The following is a 25,430-nucleotide window of genomic DNA, read 5'->3' on the forward strand; positions in this document are numbered from 1 at the left end:
TCTCTACATATTTTAGTCATGTAATATACATATAAAAGAATAAGATCAAGTGGCATTGCTTTCCTTAAGACAAGGTAGTCCTCTTCCCAGCAGCTCTCAATCTGGCCCTGCAGCTTTGGCTGTCTGCCAGACAAGTTAGTGCTGGTATCATGAAGGCTAATGTAACTCTTGAATCACTCGACTATATTTAGATGCTTGTCTCAGAATTGCCTCCAAACATTTAAATAGACCTCATAAAGATGCTTTTCAGGTTTTGTGGGGTTTTGTTTTTTAAATCAGGCACACGTTTTAATTTGGCTTTTAAAATTTCTTCAGTAAAATTGAATTAATATTCATAGCTACTCATTTAAAATAAATAATTCTAAATAATGCTTTCCTAGCATGGTGTGCATTCAGCAATGTAGATGTTTGAGTGCCTGGGTGCAGGAGCAACATGCAGAGCCACTGGTTCTGGCAGCCCCCAGCAGAAACATGCACAGCAAAAACTGTGCAACTCAGCATTGTATTACCCCAAACACAATGGCTGTGGAGGTATTGTCTCTTCAGGGCACGTGTCCCGAGCTACTCATTGGGAAAGGGATTTCAGACCAGAGGGAAATCACAGGCACCCAACTGTGTTATCTTCTCTCTAACCTTCCCTCCCTGAAGGTGCAGAATGTGTGGGGAGTAGGAAGAGTCCAGCAAAGCAGGTTTGCAGCCAGGTCTCCCCACCCTTTTCAGTGACCCCACACTTGTGTCTGAGCTGCCTTTCTGAGCAGTTGATGGTATGGCTGTGTTACGATGAGCTCTGACTGTGGGCAGCTCAGCCACGATGAGTGGATCCCTGGCAGAAATGTGCCAACTCACTTTTAGGGGCACTCAGGTCCAGTGACACATCTGACAAGCAGAGATTGAAGCTTGATTGGCACAGCCCACTCACTGCTGGGAAACTGTAGGCTCACAGAAAGTCCAAAAGACTCACACCAGGGAAAGCACCAGGGAAAGGCTATGACTCTAAGGCACTTTGGAGTCTCTGAGAAGGAAATGCTGTTTTCTGAGCTGAACCCTACAGCAGTGATTTTTCTTTAAAGGATATTGAAAGAAAGCTGTCCAAAGAGGCTAAGCTTATGGATGTTCTGGAGTTCATTATACACTGTAAACATTGGTATCTGATTGTCAGTGTATAGAAACTTCCCTGCTGCAGAGCTTCAGAAACTGAAAGCAAAGGCTATAACTGGTGTGTTTGAGAAACACCACAGAGGAGAATTGGGTAAGCAACCAGTCGAACAAGATTTATGAGAATATATATGAACACTTCAGTTGTAAACATCTGAGACAAACAACCCTACAGTTTAATTAGTGACAGGGATGTGCAGTCCCTGCTGCCACACTGAAGCAAATTATCTGTTTGTGTGAGAAGCAGAAAGTTTGGAGTGAGCTGGAGACTGTGTTGACCTTCTCACACTCCATACATCACTGGGGTGGTAACAGCTGACTCCACTCATGTTTTGTCTTCTTACAATGGATGGTTCATATTCACTCAGTAACTGTGGCAGCTAAGTTTAGTTTATTCTATATAATTAACGAGTTTGTTCCAAAAATACATACTGTAGCATCCTTGAAATTTTTCTCTGAAGCATCTGATATTGGCCAGGGTCAGATCCTAGATTATTTTGGGCCAGTTTGGAAATACTTCCTTGTTTTATTAAACAAAGTCCTAACATTTTCCTTGCATATGGCAAATAGCCATGTTTGAAGCTTAGAAAACAGTATATTAGTAACATCTACTCCAAAAGAATCTGAACAAGCTGGAACATATAATTCTACATATACATATACATACAGATGTGTATGTATATAAATATATAACTGTGTATATATATATATATATATATATATATATCAATATGTACATAAATATATATCTACAGGAATCACTGTCTGAAATACTGCATGAGATCCCTAAGGTAAGGCAGAGCAGTTGGCTGGTGCTGAACTTACCCCACAGCAGCAAAAAGAAGGGGAATTTTGACAAACTGCTACAAACACTGGTAGCTCCAATGCACAGCATCTCCCCTGCATCAGGTCTCAGCTGAGAGTGTGCAGCACTCTATGGAGCAGCACTCCTAAGAGAGTGCCTTGCAGCTGAGAAGGACTGAATTTGCACCAGAAGACACAGAAAGTTTGCAATGAAATGCATGCAGTGGAAGATGCAGCTCGAGAAGCAAGAAATTGCTGAGTCCAAAAGGACACAATGAAACCCAGAGTTGTCTGAGAAACTGATGTCTCGAATCTGCTGATGTCCATCAGTGCAGCACCTGGGCTTTCTGGGCACTGACAAGGTCTCAGTGACGTGGCATGTTTGGGGAAAGAGAGGTGAAATGGGTTGTTCAGGATAAAGCACTGGCTTTGACAGTGACCAGAGCATTCAGACACCTTGTGAATACAGCCAGAACTTCAAAGACATCACAGTCATTGGCTGTCACTGTTAAACTCTATTAATTCTTTAATTATGCAATTCACTACCTTCCTCCTTTCAGGAAGGAAGGGCATTTAGCTAGAGTTGAATGTGAACTTGAGCCTAAATACGAAAACACATTTTACCAAAAAGTGTTAATTTCAGTTTGGATCTGAACTTTACTTCTAATCACCTTAGCATTTAAAATATTTATCTGGAAGAAAGTTCACAATTGGCAATGTTTACCTGTGAACATGAATTTAAAACCAAAGTGATGTGAACCCATAGTCTATGTACACACCACACAATTACACTTTCAGAGAGATGTAGACTTTCATTTCCCCATGTGGCCTGTGCCCAAGACTACAGCAAAATATTTTCCACATGCCAGAGCTGAATTGTCAGCTTTAAAAGTAATTTCACCATCAAAATCATCACATTGACCAATGTCATCATAGTTACCTTCTACCATGACATTCTGTCTCAGATTGAAGTTGATTACCTTTGGCTTTGTTGACATAGCAAAAAAACCCCACTCTTGGGTAATACTGCAAGCTGAATGCTTGCTGAAGCACAGTGATTATTTGTTCCTCCTGTAAAGTCCATCTCTTTCAGTACCATAAATATCCTTATAGCATAGTTTGAGATTATCTGTATCAGCTGAAGTCACTACTGAAATTGGCCTCTATTTAGTCAGTGTCAGGGGGCATCCAATTCCAATTTTAAAGCCCTTCATCTTTGTGCCACAGAAACAGCCAAAGTAGTCCAAAGAATGACCTAAAAATCCTTGTTTCAGAGGTGAGAAGGATTCCTGCTGAGCAGGAACTGGAGGACAACTGTAGATGTTGTTTGGTGACCTTTCACAAAGTCAGCAGTAGAAGGCATAGAATTGCACTGCTGGTGATTGGAGACAGGCATATTACTCTAATTAAATTGCACTGCTGGCAGTAGCCCAAAGTTAAGAGGGCATAAAGTTGGAATTCCTGCAAAGCAAGGTAGAAACAAGACAAAAAATCCTTTATGATATACTTACCCTTTAAGAACAATTGCATTTAACTAAAGATGAGAGCAAGAAACCAGACATATTCTTTAAATTCGAGTACATTTTCTCACAGCATTTTTTCTATTGAACTTTATTCTCCACCATTCATAAGCCAGGAAACAATGTTCTTTTAATAGACCTTTCCTAGTATCAGTTTCCAGGTAGTGGCTCAGCCTATGAGTTATTATTCCACTCTGCCATTTGCTGTCCTTTCCTTGAAGATTAGTCAAAACACCTGCCCTAGCAGTTTGAATTACCCGACTTTGGGAGATACTGCTGTGTATACAGCATCAAGTACACCCTTTGGAGAGCACATTGAGAATGAACAACTCACTATCTCACTTGCAGAATATGATGCACAGGCCAGTTATTGCTGGTGAAGAGATCTCACAATTTTTCTTTTCAATGGCAGAGTGTTTTAAGGGAAGATTGAAAGTGATGAATGGTCCTTATAAACTGCAAAGCATCGGCATGTTCTCAGCAGAAGTGTGATGTGAAAAGAAGTGCAAGTCACAAGTGGGAGAAGATGACAAAAGAAGTAGGCAGCAGAAAAAATGCATGGAACAGATCAGGACTGACTCATACGGCTTTCAAGTCTGTGTATTTCTTTGGAGAACTACTAGAAATCAGCTTGCCTCACGGACAATTGCTGCACACAGCCTTGCTCTTCAGTTTTCTGCCATTCCATAGGCAAAAACCTCCTTCCTCATACACAAGCCCCATAGAACAAGCTGGGAATGTGAGGGGAAGGAAAAGGGTATTTTGTTAGTTCCCTGATCTGCAGAAAATTGGAATCAACCACTCCATCCTTGCACTTCTCTATCCTTTAACTGTATCAATGTCAGTGTACTCCTCACTTTTGCAGTATTTCTTTGCTACTGAGAATGAAGTCCCTAGAGCACCCAGAGCTGTCTGGATCCATGTACAAGAAGCAGGGAATTAATAATCCTCTGCATTTTATATCCTTTCAGGGACAACTTCTCATCAACCACATGCTGGAAAACTAGAGAATTCAGATGCCTCTAAGATATCACATGGAGAGAACGTGGGTAGAGTTCAGGACTTAGGTAGCCAAAAACAAAAAGAGCTTTCAGGAGAGCACTTAGACTAAACTTTTTACAGCCTGGAAACTTTGACATCTGCAGAATGCAATGCTTAGTTATTCAGCCTCTGTTTACATCTCCTTCAAATCAAGCCATCTGCTACACTTCAGCTGTTGTGTTTTGATGCCAACCTCCCTGTGAGCAGGCTTGCATTGATTAGATTCCATCTAGCAGTGGAGCTGCTTCTCTGAGAAAGCCTAGATCAGTAGTGCCTTTCTTACTGCAGCTTGGACATGAGAATATTGCTTTCTCATCAGAATCAAACTGACATATCATACATCTACTAGTAACCCACTTCCATTCTTGCAAGTCTGTTCATTCACCAGAAATTCCTACGATGTTACTTCACGTTGCACTGCTGCAGAGTATGAAAGTAGAGGCATTCCATACGTGACTGGATATGGCAGATTTAGCAGTCAGAAGTTCACTTCCTTGCACCATTCATATTCACCATATATTCTAAGCAAAAGGAATGTTCAATATATTAAGAGTGGGTCATTTTTAAAGGCTGAGTTGGCTGGGATGCAAAGATTTGCTAACACCTTATTTTTTCTCTGCTTTTTTACTTTTTCTTCCCCTGCTTTTTTACTTTCTGTTATCCTTAAATCTGGGAATAACTTCAAGTCATATTTACCAAATGCATGGATAGTAGAGGAACCATTCAGTAAGCTACTAAATCATAGCCATACAATGAAGTCTGAGGAGTGGGAAGAGAAAGGATAGAATACCCCAAAAAAATGGAGACAAGTATAATAGATATAGATCGCTGGGACGGAAAATTTTGTCATTCTAAGACAGCAATGATGCTGATGCCTTCAGAAAGTAATTTTTAAGGTGAGGTTTTGAGTTTCTTACTGCCAACCTAACTAGAAACTGTTATTCTTTCATGCAGTCAGAAACATTTTGCAATTGTTTCCCTGTCTGCTAGAGCAAAAGTGTTCGAACAGCAGGTATAGGAAGACTAAAAGTGTGTCTAGCTTTATTTTCACATTTTATTTCCTTCCTCCCTTACACTTCATCCCCTATTTCATATTTTTTTCAGCCATCACACTTTGTAGAAGGGGCTGTGCCTTCTAAGGACAGCATTTAGGACACTGTGAGCACACCAGTAACAACAGCAATCAATAATAATTCAACCACTGAGTGGTCAATCAGCAAAGTATGTCCTGCAGCCCAGCCATAGCAGACATAGGATATTAATTCTGAAAATATTTCCACAAAGATGTTTTACAGAAATCAGTCAGAAGGTCCATGTTGTGAAGTGCAGCACAAGCATATTGGCTTTTGGGATCAAGGCCCAGGAAGCAACAGAAATTTTTCATAGAAGGACAAAGACAAAAGGATTTATTCATGCAGTTTCTTTTACAAAAAAACCCCAGTGTGTTTTTAACATTGTGATTGGAGTCTGGCTTTTGTTATAAAGCAAATGTAGTTCAATATGCACTTCTTTCTCCATCTTCCAAAAGCTTGTTAGATATACCAATCAATCAAACTTCCTGTTAAATATACAATGGATAATATCCACTTGTTACCAAGTAACTTCACCAGATTCTGAAAATACCATTTTTTATTATGTAGAGAGTGAAATCCATGGTATTAATTTGGGGATTTGTAATAATGCTCAGTGATGCTCAGTGATTCTCAGTGAGTAGAGAAATAAACCCTTCAGCATCCTGGGTGGCAATCCCTTGTCATGGATTCCCTCAGGGATCATTGTTCAAGGCACGGATCCCACATGCTGTCTTTTTATTATTTCCCTCAACTGTTCTGTCACAGCTCATGTTAAATTATTATTTTTCAGTGTGACACCATTTGCAGAAATGTCCAATGTTGTCTAAGAGACCTTTATTATTTTTTTTCAGCTTAAATGTACGCTAGGCAAAATTTGCCCCTGTTCACCTGCAGTGAAGAGTTTTGGCATCTCTTGTTGCGACATCACATGCAGGCAGGAAACTCCCTTCACAGTAATTTGAGATTTCTGCAATTGCATCTATGGGAAGGCAACATTTTTGAAGGAGAGGTGACACACCTTATCAAATCAAGCAGACCAGGTTTTGGTCCCACAGGGTCTAATCCCAGAAGTCTCATGCAGATAGAATAAATTTTGTGCTGAGCATAGACTAAGGTATATCAGTGCCATGTAACAGGGAGGGCACACACAAATTTGTACATTTGTTGCAGATTGCTACAGCTTAACAAAGAAAAGAAAAAAAGTCTAATCACCTTTGTACGCATAAAAACCCAGATTTCATCTACAAGGAGGAGACATTTAAGAGTTACAAAACACAAGATATTTTGAACTGAATATGTGCATATGATGTTACCCACCTTTCAGTGTAAAACCCATTTCCTAGCTCTGTGTTACTCAGATTGTTTCACATCATTCATAGGTACACAGATGAGGTTTTGCTATGATGAATCAGCTACTCAAGGCAGAGCATAGTTTTGGCATAGCATAGCCATGTTCTTTGGTCCTGCAATGAGGATAATTTCATTTAATCTCCTACAACATTGTCCTTGAATGAAGTATAACAAGATTCTTTCCTGTGGTTTATAAAGTGATTGCCAATGCAAATGATATTATCTCAGTTTCTTCCTACAGTTCATTGATATTCTCAGTTTCTTTCTGCACTTCATGGATATAGAACAGTGAGGCATTCCTTGATGTCTTTTCCCAAACTATATAGAAATTCTCTGGAGAACTCTCTACAGAAAAATATTTATTTACAATGTTGTCAAGAAAAGCTGCCCTCTCAGAGAAAAGGATTTTGAGGACAACTCAGAAAGTCAGAAAAGGGAACACCAAAAAAGGCATCTATTGTCTACAGAGTGCCTCTGCTGATCACAGTTCAGAACTGCTTTGCAATGAAGCTTCCAGTCTGGATATGCAGAGGACAGGACAGCAAGGGGAAGGTTTGAGGTGTATTTCTTGCCAAATTTATGATCAGAGAACTAATGACATTGGTCCAGGCCTTTCACCTCTAGATGCTGACTTCTAGACCTCTGACTTCTACACTTTCAAGAGACTGGCAGGGCAATGGAAAGGCAAGTTTTCCTCCTTAAGAGTGATGATAGAAAGAAGTGTGCAGGGACTCCCTCTATTTGCAACTTCTGGAAAAATAAATCCTTCCCATTCTCACCCTGACTTTGTACTGACCTTCTCAATTCACATGTTAAGGCAAAGATCCAGAGCCTCCACCAACAGGAAAAGAGGCCTGTAAATCTCATGTACATAATCTCTGTAGTAAATTTCAGAGTGGTCCACAGTTTCTAAGGCAGATCAAAAAGTATAATTCTGGCAATTTTTAAACAAATATTCCCTGATTACAAGTCTATTGAGAGAGCCTGCAAAAAATATTGCATTTAAATGTCTGTGCTTAGATACAAAGGATGCATTTTCCCAAAATGAAAATGAAAATAATTGGCCAAATTAGCATCGTGTGATCTTAGCTTTAAAATGACCCTGATGATGTATAAACAAGATTACATAAGGGTTCATGGGTATGTGAAACAGTTCAGTAGTGCCATCTTGAGGGGAGATCCTTGATGTTATGTTTAATTCCAGACCTCAGATCATCAGCATTTTCCTGTGTTTTAGTAGTTGGAAATAAGTCAATGAACTGGCCCAGAAGGATGAGGTACAGTAGATTCAGAAATGCATTAAAACATGCCCTTACTAGCAGAAGAGAAGTCAAAGCCAGGACTAATGCATTTCTATTGCTGCAGAAAATTATAGTCTGGGCAATAGATTTGTAATGTTTTCTGCTCTTAGCTGTTTATTGCCAAGCCATTTAGTAATATGAATAAAACTCTGCAAAACATTAACACTAATTTAGACCATAAGTACCCTTGTGTCAGAAGGGAACCAGTGGAAGCAAAGAGTTGATGCCAGAGTCTCACAGAATTCTGTTTGTTTTTTAAATTTTTTTTTAATCTTTATTTTCACCTGGGATGCAGACCAGGACCTGTTTATTCTAGTCTGACTTTCAGTAGAATTATAACTACTATTCATTAGAAATCAGATTGATCATTTTATGAAGTGGCAAATGGTCAGAATTATAAAAGAGGATGCTTACAATTATATCTGCTTTGTTTTCCATCCATTCCTATCTTCCCCATCACAATGGTCTGGAAGTGCCATGCACCATGTGGTAGCACAAAATCAGTAAATATCAAAAGTGGCTTTCATTTTTCAGATCTGTCAGCTAGTGACAAGGAGGGCAGTTTAGTGATCATGCAGATTTTTCTTTTTCTTTTACTTGGGAGGGCTCTGTTCTTATACATAAACATTTTGTATTTCCTGACCAAAGTCAGAAATAGTTGCAAATAATGGAATTTCTTCCCTCCCTCCCCATTTCCTTCCTTCAGCAAGAGCAGATTTCCACCACAAAAACAGTGCACCATCTTTAAGAGCTTAGCTGCTGCTGATGTTTGTTACTTGACATGCACAATCATCAGAGTTGATGTATGATTTATTGATTATCTATGAAAGGATGGACAGCTGTGAACTTTGATGCTTCTGTAAATGTCAACATCACTCCAGTGTGAATGCATGCAGTGTGTGATCTTACAGCCACACAAAATTCCTCTGGGACCTCCATGTGGAGCTAAACACAGAAATTCAAGTCACCTCTTCACAAGACCCAAACACATTAATTTATGGCTGAGTTTACCAGGATCAAGGGTATTTCGTGCCTTTAGTAAGCTCTGACAAGTCCAAGACTGTTGTTGGAAGTAGCAGGAAGGCAGAGGGAAAGAAGACAGCTTCCCTAAAAGGAAAAATTAAAAGGAGAAGTGAACATCCCCTTGAATGTAAGTGTAGATGTGACTTCAGAGCAATCTGATTTCCCGGTACAATAGGGTGATAGTCATTTCACTAAAGAGGGTCTTGAAATAAAGAATAAAACTTGAAGTAAATGTCATCATATTATACTGATAAGACAGAACACCATGACTTTTTTGGTATCTTGTAATTTAGAATTTAGAAAACAATCTTTAGAGTTAGCAGAGTACTCAGTCCCTGTCTGATACCAAATGTAATGATGTTTCACCCACATTCTGCACATAAGTATGTAAAATACTGAGGTTGAATAGCGTGGCCAGCAGGACAAGGAAAATGGTTGTCCTTCTGTTCTTGGCACTGGTGAGGCCACACCTCAAATGCTGTTCAGTTTTGGGCCTCCCCACTGTAAGAAACACACAGAGGTGCTGGAGTGAGGCCAGAGAAGGGCAATGGGGCTGCCAAAGGGTTTGGAGCACAAGTCAGAGGGGCTGAAGAAGCTGGAGTAGTTCAGCCTGGAGAAAAGGAAGCTCAGGGGTGACCTTGTCACTCTCTCCTGAAAGGAGGTCATGGGAGTCACCTTTTTCTGGCAAGCAGCCAGAGACAGGACAAGAGGACAATCTGAAGCTGTGCCAGGGGAGGTTCAGGTTGGACATCAGGAGGAATTTCTTCATGGAAAGGATCATAAAGCATTGGAATGGACTGCCCAAGGCAGGCAGTGGTGGAGTCACCACCCCTGGAGGTGTTCAAGAAATGACTGGACATGGCACTTGGACTGCTGTGGTCTAGTTGACATGGTGGTGACAGGTCAAAGGTTGGACTCAATGATCCTAGAGGTCTTTTCCAATTCAAATGATTCTGTGATTCTGCAAGCAAGCTGTTAATCAGATGAGAAATTACAGAGAAAATAATTGTTCATTAATCTCCTTTAATAAACTCCTGAAAAAGCGCTGAAGAATACTTTTGCATGTATCCTTTTGAAGTGCATTTTGCTTGAAAGATATGCAGAAAATACCTATTTTTGCTTAAATGGGAACTATATATTTACTGTGCAGGCTCAGGGTATCAGTACATGCTTTTCTTTTTTTTTTTTTTTTGGCTTCTTTCTCATGTCTTACATCCTTTTTGCTCTTCACCCTGAGTCATATTCTTAGGAATAAAATCAAATTTGTATCCTCTGAACTACAGCCATTATGAGGACCTGTCTTCTGGCTTCATTGTCTTTTATATCTTATTGTTCATCATTCCAGTGTCTGAAATTAAATTTTCATGTCAACATTATTAAAACAGGGTGAAACCGAAATTTAAGGGAAAGAAATAAATATGCTAGTGCCTATTAGAAGCACGCAAATTTTTCCTTGAGAAATATTTTCCCCATTTTCTGAATTAATTAATAAACTTAATTTTCCTTACTCATTGTGAAAGGACAGTGAAAAATATCTAGGGCTATGCTTCTAAGTCCTTGGTATGTGATGATCACATAGATGCATCAAGTCATTAGAAAATAAATAGGTAATAGGAGAAATTTTTGCTAGATTTCAAGTAATGCTTGACTCTTTTTTTCTCCATGGAATTAAAAATAATTTCCATCAATACAGGGTGCAGATAAACAATTACTCAAATTATGATGTAATGTTACTTTTTCACCTGGTCCTCACTGTAACTAAAAACTCTACCTAATCCTGCCCTGGGAAGAAGGTTTAAGAAAATACATACACACATACACATGAAAGGAGAAAAGGGAAGGCTGTCTTGAAAATATGTGAAAAATTACATTTTTAATGTATCCTTTCCATAGAATTTACCACTAAAAACCCCAAAGTTTGGACAGTGGAGAATGCACTAAATGCAACAAAAACACTTTGAAGAAAAATACACAGAAGAAAGAAGGAGCTTTTCTTCCCTGAAGTGTTTTTATGGGTATTCCTCACTTCACTTCCCATTATGTGCTATCTAAACAGACTGCTACAATATTGATATTGACAAAGTATTTATATCATCTTAGTTTCCTTTAGAATTTGCTTTCTGTTCTGTTTCCAAATAACTGATCTGCAATTTGGCAGTTTCATTTAACAGTATCTCTTAAACTCACCATCCAAGTTAGAAAGTGAAATGATTTTTCTAAAGTATAAAACATAAAGTCCCAGTTGCAAGGAGTTCCCTTGAAGCTTCTCTTGCCATTTATTTTTAATTTTAAATGTCCATCCTCAAAGGAATGGGATGAAGTATGAAGTCCAACAGTCCAACATCACTGCCTGAAAACTGAGAACCGTCTGCTCCCACTCGCTCCCAAAAACAAATTCTGTTCACAGGTTTGCTGTTTCAGGCACAGTAGGTGTGTTATAGCATCAGTCAAATACAAATCTGAACAAAAATTAAGCTTGCACTGTATTTCTGAGAAAATCACTCTGCAGTACTGAATAAATGTAGGAAAAACTTTGGATGGATCTGTCCTACTGAATGTGAAGTTTTGCACTCTTCTTCTACAGGTTTCCTGTAGAACTTGGGGCCTGGCCCATGAGAAAAACAAATCTCAGCCTTCCTTCAATTTTTACTTTAATTATCAGCCTTTCCCAGCCTCCCCAAGAAACCCAGCCCACAACAGATTGTCATTTCATCTTACTCATATGTTTATGCTCCAATCAGAAATTAATATATGCAGTGGTGATAGCTATTTTGTTGGTATTTAAGTATGACTTTCTCTTGCAGTGAAGAAGCTATTTCCTCCAGAAATGATCCTATTCCAGCAAATTTGCTGTGTCAGTAAAGTACTTTGCAACCATTCAGAAAAGTTGCTGAACAATGGGAGAAGGACAAAAACTTATGAACAAGAAAATACTGAGAGCGTATTTTAAAAATACAGTATGATAAACACTTAGTTTTTCATGGTGAAATACAAAGATTTTTAATAACACAGAAAACTGTCTAGGATTTTGTTTATATCTGATTATATACACAACAGATAAAGTTCAAGATTTCTTTTACCAAATGGCAAGATACAAACAGGCATTGTGGTTCACTGCAGGGAGCAATCTACAAGGCTGTACATAATTCTGAACAACAAAATTACACACATGTTCAAATGAAGACTTAATTAGACATAATGTTTTAACTGTCTCCATGAAATACTGTATTTGATTTGTGATTGCATTTTAACATCAGTTATTTCTGACTCTACGTACATTAAAGCCTTATTCATTCATGACTGGTTGCAAACAATAATCTGATAAACATCAGCTTTAACCCCTTGCATGACAGCCTAAGAAAATAAGACCCCGATCTTGACTAAGGTCTTAGTAAGCTATAATAAGACAAAATGATACAAGTTTCTCCTATAATTTCTGTCAGAGGTCATCAATCTGTATTCAACAAAACCATTATTGATATTTGATGCCGATGAGTTCCTAGTTCACTGGCTGAAAAAAAAACCATATGACACATTAAGCCCATTCTTTTTCTTATGTGAGACCCATAATTAATAGGACCAAATCATTCTCCACAGATAATTAATTCTCATATAATTCCCCAGGGTGAGTGACATTTCATGTAAATACTTCTTTAAATAGAAGAATTCAAAGAAAAAGGGCTTAACTGCTGAACACAGGCAGCAACAACACACGTTTCCCTATTGTGTTCTCCCCCAGTCCCTTTGCAAATGGCTGGAGAAACAGTCTGTAATTTGAAAGAGGAAAGGGATTGACAGTGCTGAAAGAACCAGAAGGACCAAAAGCCAAGATTATGGCATTTTTGAAAGCATATCACAAGGTGTAATAATGTGTAACCCTCCTGTGGTGATAACATCTCAGCATAGTCTTTTGGTATTTTTAAGGAAGATGGCTGAGCCAACCCTACACACTACAGCAGTGCTACCAAAATGTGCAATCCTGTTCTCTCTTCCTCATCTTTGGAGGAAGCTCTTTACTGTGCTGATGCAAGACTGCATCTACCAAACCCATAGAAATTTCAAAACCCACCTAAAATCCATATAATCAGTCAAAACAGCCCAGTGAAAGAGCAAAGAAGCACCAGAGTTTGTCACAGGCATGGCCAGAATGAGGAGAAGGGGACAAAAGCTTCCCCTACTGCCAGCCATGACCTGGCTGCAGAGCTCACCTCCTGCAGACCTGTCCACCAGAGTCTAACACCCACAGAACATCCTGACCACCTCATTTCCCAGCCAAAGAGAAAGAAAAGGAGGACAAGGAGTACAAAAAGCACTCACATGCTTTCTTGTCCCATCTATCTTCAGAAGCAGATGGCAGCACTTTGCACACCCTCACAGAGCAGGCAGCTGTGCAATTACGCAGCTGCTTTTTCCACATAACAGCTTGAAGTTGGAATCCTAAAAACTTCAGCAACATACTCTGTGAGGATGTTTGTATTGGCTACTCTTGCAGTGGGAGAGAAAGATACTTTGCCTACTTACTTGTCTCCTTCTTACCTGGGGACAGACACCTCACGGATTCAGATTTCTTTAACTACAGGACCTGCAGTGAAGTTAGCACATACAAGCTGAGGATCCAAACCCACTTCAGCCTGTTCTAACAGAACAGTGCTGACTGGTGACATCACACAGTTTGTGTGCATACATGTCTATCTCTACTTCTTTTTACTTTTACATCACTTCCAATGACACTTGGACAAGGGGCAGAGATCTCAGGGATGTTAAGCTCCTCTGGCTGTCAAGAAGGGACAGTGTGAGTACTGACCAAAGGAGGGGCTGGAGGGAGCTGACTGTTTGGGTGAGGCCATGTGAAAGCTCAACCTCAACAGACAAGTGTAAAATCAAGGGTTTGGTGGTTCTACTGATGCCACAGAACCATCATGAGTATAAGGCTTGATAGAGACTGACTATAAAGGCTGACTGCAATTCCAATCATCTTTTCAGCTCTTGAGACCAAGTAGTTTAGTTCCCTGATCATGGGAAAACAGGAAAATAAAGTAATAAATTACAGTATTTTGTATGTTTACAGACACATTATGTTTTGTCCCATAAGATACATGAAGAAAATGCCTTACAAATAAAATACAAAGGTTTTATCTCAATTGTATTTTTACAGAGATCCTGGGTTTCATGCAAATTTATAGCAAAATCCATGTGTAAATCACAGCTTCCTTGATCATGCTACCTGCTACTTAACATGAGGATTTTTGAGGGAAAAGAATGCTGGGTTTAGCACCATACTACTCAACACAGGGCTTTGCAGTTTTAACAAGTTTTACAGTAAGTTTTACTTTCTGCCTTTTATAAAGTATTTAAAAATGGAAGTGAAGCTATGGGAATAAAAATATAAAACTACAACAGATCTGTTAGGTCACCAAATCTATCTATGTGGCAGACCAGAACAATTCTCTGTGACAAATTCACCCAGCTGAGTTTAGCAGTCTTAGGCAATTGGACAACCAGCACTTTCCCTTAGATTATAATTTTTTCAGACCGTATGTTGTGTGCTCCATTTCATTAATTCAACCATATTTTTCCCTCTTCCTTTTAAATAAAGATTGCAGCACTCACATGTCAAGCTGCAGAAGACATTATTCTAACAGTAACATCTAACATCTGTTTTTGGCAGGCACTATGGGCAGTTGGCAGCAGCTCTGCAGTTCCCTCCTTATGTAAATGATCATGTGCTGGTGGCTGTCTAAGATAACATTGCTGCAAGACAAAGGAAGAAAAAGTCCTTTTCCTCTTATGTGATGCTTACTGGTAGCTAGAACATAAGGACTTTTGCATGTTGAGCAGCCAGCCTCATTTTCACTGTATTTGGGCCAGATCTGGCTTCAGGGGAACCAAAGAGAGCCCTGTGCAAGCAGGAATATTCACTAAAATATTTATCAAAGGGAAATGATTTTTAGGGTCTTATTTAGGCACAGAACTATTTACTGTAAAAAAGGAATGCTAGGGAACGCTGCCTGACACAGAAGTAGCAAAGAAATTAAGATATGCACCATCCAGTCCACACAGCAGATGTAAAAATCTTTCCAAGACTGGAATACATTTGTAAAAGGTAGGTTCATTGGACACAAGTGATTGTTCAGACCTTTTGAATATGCTTGTAAAAGACAGCAAATACAGAGTCCCACTTACTGGGAAAATTTGCTGGGCATCACATACGAAGCATATTATGTATCTCTCCCTCTGATTCTATGCATTGACTGATGCATGCAATAACCCAGGATAACTGGGGAAATTCTGCTCTGTGTTGTACAAGAACACAAACCAGAGGGTCCTTTCTCCTTATCTGTATAGGGTACTGAAATACAGTTTGTGAAATCTCAGCATCTTTAGCTCTTGCAAAGATACAGTTTCCAAAGACACCACTTCTCTGAGATTTTGAGATTTTTTCGGAGATTCTCAAACTGCCTCTACTTCCAGACTTTGTGACAATACCGCCCAGCCTTAATTCAGCAGAAATACTAATGGTGGATGCAGTGAGAGCATGAGCAGACCTACAGGACTATAATGTCTGCACAGTGAAGTTGAGGCCTTCAGCTCCAAAAATCAGATGTTGGCCTGAGGGCAGTTTCATATCTGAGATGATACATCCATGGTCCTGCCTTGCCTCTGTCTCACTGCATCCTACCAGCTTGTGTTTCTGTACCTCTACTGGTGGCTTTTTAAAACTGTGGCAGGCAGCTTACATGGCCAAACACAGATTCTACCAGAAAACATGGGCTGTAAAGTCAGAGCAAAGCTCTGTGCTAACATACTGCCATTCTAGCAGCTCACACTTGTCTCAGAGCTGCATTGTGCCACGCTGATGCTGCTCACCAGTACTGAGCAGTACTGAAACTTTGTAGTTTCAGACTCTGGATAAATACCCATAATTAGGTCTGCACTCTCAGCCATGGGTGTTTATCTCCAGCTCTCAGAATACAGCTTTACCATCACAAGAGGATCTCAAAGCTGTTGGAATCATGGCTATGGGTAGCTATGTTTAAGTGCTGTCAAACAGTACAGCCAATTGTTTTAAACAAAATTAAATAACCCCAGTGTTTGGCATCTGAGTGACATAAATGTCAGTATGAGAAGCCAGTTGTGATGCTGAGTGACAGTAAGAGCCCCAAAAGAAAGAACTAGCCATGGAATTTGAAATAGTGGATGAAGATCAGTTTAGATAAGAGCCTTCCTATGATGCTGCTCTTGGTAAAAAGCAAATAAAGGCATTTCACAATTTGGCAAAGTTCATGCTTCACCATGTTCACGCACAGAAATTTTTAGAAATATAAATTTTGATTAGAGAGGAGATCTGGGTTCTGTTTTGGCTCAATTCTAATCTTCAGGTTAATTTTCAACCCCAAGTATTCTACACAGCAGGAAACAGAGTTTCTGTGGCTAAGTGGTCAAATTCAAGAGATATAACTGCTTAGTATGCTCTGTTTCCTCAACCTGCACTGGTGCAATGAGAATGCCTCCAACCTTCTGCAACAATTGGTTTGCTGTGTTAGTAAAACACTGATAATTTCTCCATTTTCTTCAGAGACATTAGGAAGCTGCCACTGTGTGTGCATTGGAAAAGTCTGGACATTTCACTGGCAGCATCTTCTGCATGTTTACACCCCTCTTTCTATCTAAATGCCATCCTAAACTATGCAGAACAATGGTGGGGGCATGCCGTGCATACTGCTGTGAGAAAAAAGAAAGAGCAGAAGGACAGTAGGAAGTTGAATGGTGTGTGAAAACAAGAATGTGACTAAGTGACTTTCCATTCCAATTGTCTTTCAGCAAATGTGATTCCAGTGAGGAACTCTACAAAAGCTCTAATTGTGCATTCATCCAGTATTGTCTTTCCCAAAAAGTAACCTCAGATGCCTAAAAAGCATATGCATGGGTTTAGTAACAGACTGGAGGCTGGACTACTTCACTTTTATAAAATTATTTATATTTCAGATTTTAGGTGTCCCTGCCACAGTGATTTGCCATACTACTTGCAAAACTATGCCTACAAATTCGACTGAAGACTGCACTTCGCAGTGACTGGAATGATAGTACTAAAAGAATTTTATATATTTTATTGTGTTTGATTTTTATACAGAATGCAAAACAGTAACAATCAGTAGTATGCCTCCCAGGAAAATAAAACTTGGAAAAGTCACTATGAAAATGATCTCTTGCTCTCCAAACTAATTCATGCCCTCTGAAAGCACAAAACCCAAAAATTCAGAATTTTTTAGTAAAGAGGCAAATTCCAGGTTGCACAAAAAATTATAACCCAAACATTTGTGGCCTTTATATTCAATTTAGCAGGTCCAGAAGATCTGTGAGATTCTTACCAGAACTAGCCTAAAACCCATTAAATATATAACTTTTATTCATTCATAATTTTAAAGCTATGAATTCTCCATTCTGTGGAACTTTGTGCTTCTTCAAAAATCAAATTCTCCATTCACTATTTCAGCAGAAAAATTCCCACCAGCTCTAATTCATATCCAGAAATTGCAAACCAGTTCTGAGCCTCTACATTAGGAAACCTTCTGAGTAATTTCTCATTAAATGTATTTGCATTTCTAGCTTGAACTGGAATACTGGATAAAAAAGCCTCGGGGACATTTGATCTGTCCTGGCTTGTTCCAACTGAACAGAAGATTTATATGAGCCTTCAGCTTGCATATAAAATAGTCTGTGGAAATCAAAGATGTTTAGAAAACTTGCTAATTTTCTGAAAAACTGAAATATAGATGCTCTGAGGATTGACCAGATATAGATAGATACAGATAGATTATATAGATATAGGTAAAGATTATAGATATAGATATAGATATAGATATAGATATAGATATAGATATAGATATAGATATAGATAGATATATTTGGTAACAGTCTGAAACAATTCCTTTGATATTAATTTAATTTCTATTTATTATGCTACAAGTAACATCAGAACTTGGCCTGATTTCTGAAGTTGCTCCCAGTACTCATTGCAGAGGGAAAAATCTGTCATGAGAGTTCTGTTAAATGAGTTCATTATCATTACATCATTACCTTAATAGCATGTGTCTCAATAATTTTCAAGATTAGTGAAAAACATGGGCACAAAAAAGGGACCTGAACTTTCTTACATAACTCTTCTATTGCCATTTTTGCTATTGTCATAAGGAGCTTCTTTTCCTCAGTGCACTACAAAAGAAACCTCTTTAGACAGCTTTCTGCTGACTTCTTCTTTTATCTGGAAATGCTTTCAGTGACTAGTTCACATATCTATTTTTTTTTCTCCAAGCAAAATAGTCTTCTATAGCCTCAATGAACCTGACAGTGAAAAGCACTAAAGCTGGACTACACAGGGTCATATCACAGCTTACTGAGAAACGTGGGGCCGCCAAAAGGAGATAACTGTGGACAGCACAGGGGGCCAGGATAGCTCCTGCTTCAGTCCTGCCTCAAGGTAACATCTCATGAGTACCCACTTTCCATTTCAGTAATCCATCTTTGTATAATATACTTATTGTTTATGGCCATCAAGTAAGGCAGGCAGCCCTCATCCCATTACTATTTTAGCTCTAGGGTGAGGCTTATTTTTCTTATCTACAAAGAGGATATTAAGGAGTGGAATACATACACATAGTTCTCCTTAGGTTTATTGTGTTCAGCCTACTACCCTGTCAATCATGCCATTTTTGTTTTGTTATCACTTTTCTTAGTTTAGTGCCGTAACCGCAGGCTCTGATCTCATCAGATCTCACAAACTAAATAGGGTCAGGCCAGGTCAGTATTCAGACAGGAAACTTCCAAGAAAACTCAAATGTTTGCAGGAAGGAGTACTTTTCCACCCATGCTGTATTTTCCAGCCTCAGTCAGTACCTGACATTACTGAATCAACACCAGTGAATGATTTTCTATGTTGACAGACTTCATGTCTGAAGTGAAACTCACCTTGAGCACACTCTAAAACAACAACATTTATTTCAGTGGGATCTTTCATTTTTCATCTGCTCTACAAGTCTGTGGTTACCTTCACTCACTGTCTGCAGATTTTTCTGCCAATACTTTATTTTCCCCTCCACTGATAATGGTCACTGAGAGCTCCTAGCTCAGAATTCCTTCTTCTCTAGGTCTACCACAACTCATAATGCCACAGAATCAGGTTCCTATTGACTACTGCCTCTCTCACAGGATACTGACATTACACTGTATTGGGGAAACTTGAGCAACTCAGTGTGCTCCTCACAGTGTAGTGGACAAGTGAGTTGGCATTTTGGTGATTTATCTGAAACTTAAAGCCACTATTAATAATTTGGAAAATATGTTATTCACAAGAGGCATTACTGTCTTCTACATGAAAGTCATGGGAAAATTGAATAAAGTATATTTAAATACATTTAATTAAGAATCATAGAATCTGTGCTTCTGATACTATGACCTTGTGCTACTTATAGACATTATTCTCAGTTTGTATTTTCCGAGAATATATAGATGCATTAGAAATTTCTTTTTATTGCTGAAATGCTGTTTTCACTATATTTATAGGGCAGGAGGCAACATGATCTCATAACCATGATGATAAAACGAGAATTGGGATATTTAGGTAATATCATCATGATTTTGCCACAGTCACCACTGTTATCTTGAACAAATCACCATTTCAGATAGTGACTTCCATGCTTCACAGCTTCAGTTACTCACAAATGGATAGTCATAAAGGTGGAGAAACAAACAGACTCAGGGGCACATCAGCCTCAGCCAAAATCTTCACAACCTTCCTTAGGTTACATTTAGACCATCACAAGAAAAGTCAGGTACTCATCTGCCCACAGTTTTTATGTCACTCAGTGCCCCATCTATAAAATGAGGTTAAATATACTAGACAAATACACAAATCCTTTGCATACCTTATGTAAACAATTCTGCTTTAAGACATACTATGTCCCTCACACAGAGATGTGATGTGTCCATGAGTTTATTAGCATTTTACTCTTTGGAAAGCATCACTGACTAAAAGTAAGAGAATGGAGCCAAATACAGAGCAAAGTGTTTCTTAAGCAGGTCCATACTCAAATCACAGGGGCTAAACACTTTGCCATGGATTGCAAATAATTTTTAGGAAAAGAGAGAGACTGCATTAATTTAATTTGAAGTTTATTCTTTTTGATTTAGATTCTTTCTTTTGAGTAAACAGTACAACCATGACATTAAAATGTTACATAAATGTAGAAATTTATGGAGTTATAAGCAGTGAATTGTGAACCTATCATTTGAAAACAAAGAAGAAAAATGGACAAAGTATAAAAAGCTTTGTAAAATATTTGCTTTGACACTATGCACCATGTGCCTTAAAGAAGCTGACTGTGATTTGTTTTCTTATTGCACATTTTCTCAGTACATAAATCCTGCTAGAGAGCTTATTGCTTGTTTACATCAAACTTTTGACCCAGTAATGAAACATCACACAATGCCACAAACAGAAATAATATGGAAAGTCATGAAAAGAATGGGTCCACTGGGTTTTCTATTTATTTTAAACATTTCTCTATGTCAACATCCATCTAAAGTTACCTGTCTTTATCCATTAATAACCACTGACTGTTAAAATGTGTCCCAGATTCTGTTGGCTTCCACACTGCAAACACGCTGCCTCCTTTGTCAAGAAGCACTTTTAGATAAGGGCATGTGGCAGATTACTGTTTCTACTGTTCCTTCCTCGCCATTATGAATCTCAGCATGTTGTCCTCATGCTTTACAGAATTTCACAAGATCCTCTGTGTGATGCAAAATTTTCACTTTACATGGACTAAAGTACCCCACGACAATTCCCAAGGGACAAACCCTCATCAACTGACAACACTTAAATGTGAGATACAGAATGGAGAAAACTAATACAGCTCCCATCTTATTTTCACAGCTGGACTCTTATGAATTTTTGACCCCAGCATGTTAGACATTAACAGGACTGATTTTTGATTCAGCATTTAAGCTTCACTTTGACTTTTTATTCCCACTGCCAGATGATTACTATCTCTGATCCCACTATGAAAGTTTACCAGTCACAAATCCCTATAATGTGTAACCTTTATACTGCCTTGATTTACGTTAATCTGATCTACCAACAAATGGACACATCTGTTTCATTCTGACAAAGTTGATTTATGTTGACATGTTGACTTTTGTACTTTCCAATGCTGCATTCCCTTTATTAGGTTTCTGGCATTGTGTCAGCTAGACAGGGCTGGCTTTCATGTGTTTTTTAATCCAGCTGGGAGATATTTCAGAGATTGTAAAAATTAGGATGCTGAACTCCTAAAATCAATGTGTTCATTACCTCTGTGGACAGTTAAAGAAGGCTCTTTTTTACTTCCTAAGATTTCTATGCTCTAATTTTCTTCCACTTTCATTGATGTAAATCATTAACAATGCAGCTAAAATTATGTAAATTACAGTGGTGGAAAGGCAGAAATTCATATGTAATCAATACCTAATTATTTCAAAACAGTTAGAACAAATTTTGGTACCAAGAGGTACCAGAGTGCAAAAACTATCTCTGCACTGCATTTGCCAGGTCAGGACTCCTATCTTCTGACAGAAAGCCATGCTTTGTATCATATTTCCAGCCCTTCAACAAAAAGGAACATCTGAACCCAGGCTCTCACTGGGGAGATCATACTCTGATAATAATCCCAGTTAAGTAGAGAAGGTCCATAACAGAACAGCAGAAATCTGTACTTGGATATCAGCAATGCAGCCTCAGGACTGTGTGTCTAGGCCACCTACCTGGCCTGGTAAAATGGAAAAAAATTGAAAAGGATGGGACAGAAATACCACAGAGATATGTGCAGTTTCACATAAAACTAGGTAAAGAACAGCTAAGAATACTTTAGTGAGACAAGGGCTTCAGGAAAGCTTCTATTCCCAGTAGCTAAGTGAAATGTCTTTTTCCAGTTCAGTGACAGAGTGAAGTACAGATAAACTCAGGTGTCTGCACACTGCACTGATGGCATCAAAAGAAGTATTTCCATTCTTAAGAATTTTTAAGAACCATTCATGTAAAAGGAAGTATATGTTTTTCAGGCATAATCAAACCAGGTTTTAAAGGAGATTTTGTAATACCATGGAAAGCTCTGTCTCAAGAGATCACAGAATCATAGAATAGTTTGGGTTGGAAAAGACCTTGAAGATCATTGAGTCGAACCATTAACACAGCACTACCAAGCATCACCAAACCATATCCCTCAGCACCATATCTACACATATTTTAAATATGTCCAGGGATGGTGACTCCACTGCTTCCCAGGGCAGTCTGTTCCAGTGCTTGACAATCCTTTCTATGAAGAAATTTTTCCTAATATCCAACCTAAACCTCCCTTGGCTCAGCTTGAAACCATTTCCTTTCATAACTCAACCTCACTATATCCTCCTTTCAGGTACTTGAAGACAGCAATAAGGCCTCCCCTGAGCCTCCTTTTCTCCAGAATAAACACCACCAGCTTCCTCAGTTGCTCCTCATAAGACTTGTGTCCCAGACCCTCCACCAGCTCTGTTGATCTTTTCTCCACCCTCTCAATGTCCTTCTTGCAATGAGAGGCCCAAAACCAAGCCCTTGAGGGGCAGCCTCACCAATGCTGAGTACAGAGGGACAGTCAATAGCTCTCCTGGTCCTGCTGGACCACACTATTGCTGATCCAAGCTAGGATGTCATTGGCCTTCTTGGCCACCTGGACACACTGGTTCGTGATCACCTGGCTGTTGACCAGCATTCCCACGTCCTTTTCTATCAAGCAGCTTTCCAAACACTGCCTGCAGCCTGCAGTGTTGCATAGGGTTGTGAACAAGGGCAGCACCTGGCACTGAGCCTTGTTGAACCTCTTACCATTGTCCTCAGCCCATCTATCCAGCCTGTCCGGGGCACTCCAGCAGACCAACACTCCCAACCAGTTTGGTGCTGTTTCCATCCAAACTGACTGAGGGGGCACTTGATTACCTCCCCAGGCTGTTGATGAAAACATTGAACAGGACCTACCCCTATTCTGAGCCTTGGGGAACCTCACTGGTGACCAGCTGCCAACTGGATGTAATTCAATTCACCAACTCATCCAGCCAGTTTTTCACCCAAACCATGTCCAAAGCATGAGCATGGGCTTTACTGGTGTCCAGACAGATAACATCTACAGCCTTTTGCTCATGCACTAAGCAGTGCCACCGTGCCATAGAAAGATACCAAGTCAGACAGGCAGGACCTGCCTTTCTTAAACCCATGTTGGTTGAGTCTGACCCCCTAGTTGCCCTGCACATGCCGTGTGATGACACTCAGGTCAGACTGATAAACCTGTAGTTCCCTGGCTCCTCCTTCTCACCCTTCCTGTAGGTGTCATACTGCCTAATTTCCAGCCAACTGCAACCTCCTTGGTTATCTGGGACTGCTGGGAAATTAAGGAGATTTCTGTGTGTCTAAGTGGTGCAGCAGGTCCCTGACCATTTTGCCTTGGAATATGGGGGCTTCTTTCTTCTCTGCATCAATGCTTTCCAGCTCAGGGGGTTGGGTTCATGGAGAACAGCTGGCCTTACTACTAAAGACTAAGGCAAATAAGGCAATCTTTTCCTTTGTGGCAATGTTTCACCTCACATCTAATAAAGGATAGAGATCCTCCTTAGTCTTCCTTTTGTTGACAATGTATTTATAGACATGTTTTTATTGTCTTTCAAAGCAGCAGTCAAATCAAGCTCTGGCTGGTCTCTGGCCGTCACCAAAGCCAATGCAATTACACAAGAGATTGAGCTCCAAAGCCTTGCCTGATGTATGGGAATCCAGCCCACAGGACCAGATTGGAGCCAAAGTAACTTCCCTGAATCTCATTTTGTGTGAACATTGGATCCTTAGATCCATCCACTTTATTCTTTAATCCCAATCCCATTACGTACCACAAGTTCCTGACAGAGGGCAGAGGCAGTTTCTGACACAGGCAGAGGCTAAGTGTATCACTTTGCTTTAGGAACATCGAAAATGTGGATTTTGGTTTAGTGATCAAATCAAGAATTGTAACAAAATTAATTTTTAGTTTGGATCAAATTGACATGAAGCAATTTATTTTTAGGTTATGCAACTATTGTTAATCTGCCAGTGTAAGAACAATAGATGATGGAGATGGAATAGAGAAGGGGGAAATGGTGAAAGTAGTTTTTAATCCCCCCCCCCTTTTTTTTTTTTTTTCCTTAGGACTTACTAAAAAACCCTACTATTTGCATTCGAGTTTCTCCTATTTTTTCTCCATATTTAGGAATTTTACAATTTTTCTTTCGAAATCTGGAGAATGAAGCAGCTTGGGGAAGAACACCCGACAGAGGATTCAAAATTCCTGTAGTAGAGTTGCTCAGCTGTACCCTGTATCTTCACAGACATTTTTTTATAGAAACTGGAAAAGTGACCAAAGCGAGAAAGTGCTTGGGCGACACGACGACAGGCTCGAGTGGCTGTGATCTTGAGGCCAAGTGTGCCATCTAGTGTTGGATGGTGTTTGTCAAAGGAAAAGAGTCTGTTTGCAAGGTTCTCAGAATCCACAAAACGTCTTTCATCACTTACAGGACAGGCTACTGATATTAAATGTAAGGCTCAACAATAATAATGACAACCTGTCACCCTTGTGGCATTTGGGCAGTACGTGTGAATAATTTGTGAACACCTTTTATTTAAAAGCTGCTGATCAATATCTGGTGAGCACATTCAAAATGTAATGAGACTTCTGCTGAAACAGAACTGCACAACATTACAATAAAATGCCTTGAATATAATGGGGCCTTTTTGATGATCACTTATTTTAGGCAACTAATAGTCCAGTGTGATGTAGAACAGATTGTAAAAACATACTTTTTCTGAAATTCCAGAAAGGAGGACGACACAATTACCACTTCCATATGATGGAAAAATGGGTAATGAAAGTTGAAGACATGCAGGCTATCATTTTTTGTTATTTGGATGTTTTTCTACTCCATTCAGATATGAGGTATGAGCAGGAAGACAGATATCAGTCAAATCCACAGCACCACTGTCATTCCAGCAGTTCTCTTAGCACAAATACTCAGCTACCACTGAGGAGAGCAAACTTCTAAAACACATTACCATAGAGTTCTCCAAAACAATTGCT

At 39.3% G+C, this 25,430-nt stretch overlaps 1 long non-coding RNA gene across 1 annotated transcript in view; it reads left to right on the top strand.

Moving 5' to 3' along the window:
* Nucleotides 1–25,000, top strand: part of LOC306798537 — a 41,399-nt gene extending 16,399 nt beyond the window's left edge. Inside the window, exon 4 of the long non-coding RNA XR_013773387.1 lies at nt 24,567–25,000. This is a non-coding gene — a long non-coding RNA (uncharacterized lncRNA). The remainder of the gene's footprint in view (nt 1–24,566) is intronic.
* Nucleotides 25,001–25,430: the final 430 nt, after the last annotated feature.

Source organism: Erithacus rubecula (assembly GCF_903797595.1).
Source record: "Erithacus rubecula genome assembly, chromosome: 2".
NCBI classification, from domain to species: Eukaryota; Metazoa; Chordata; class Aves; order Passeriformes; family Muscicapidae; genus Erithacus; species Erithacus rubecula.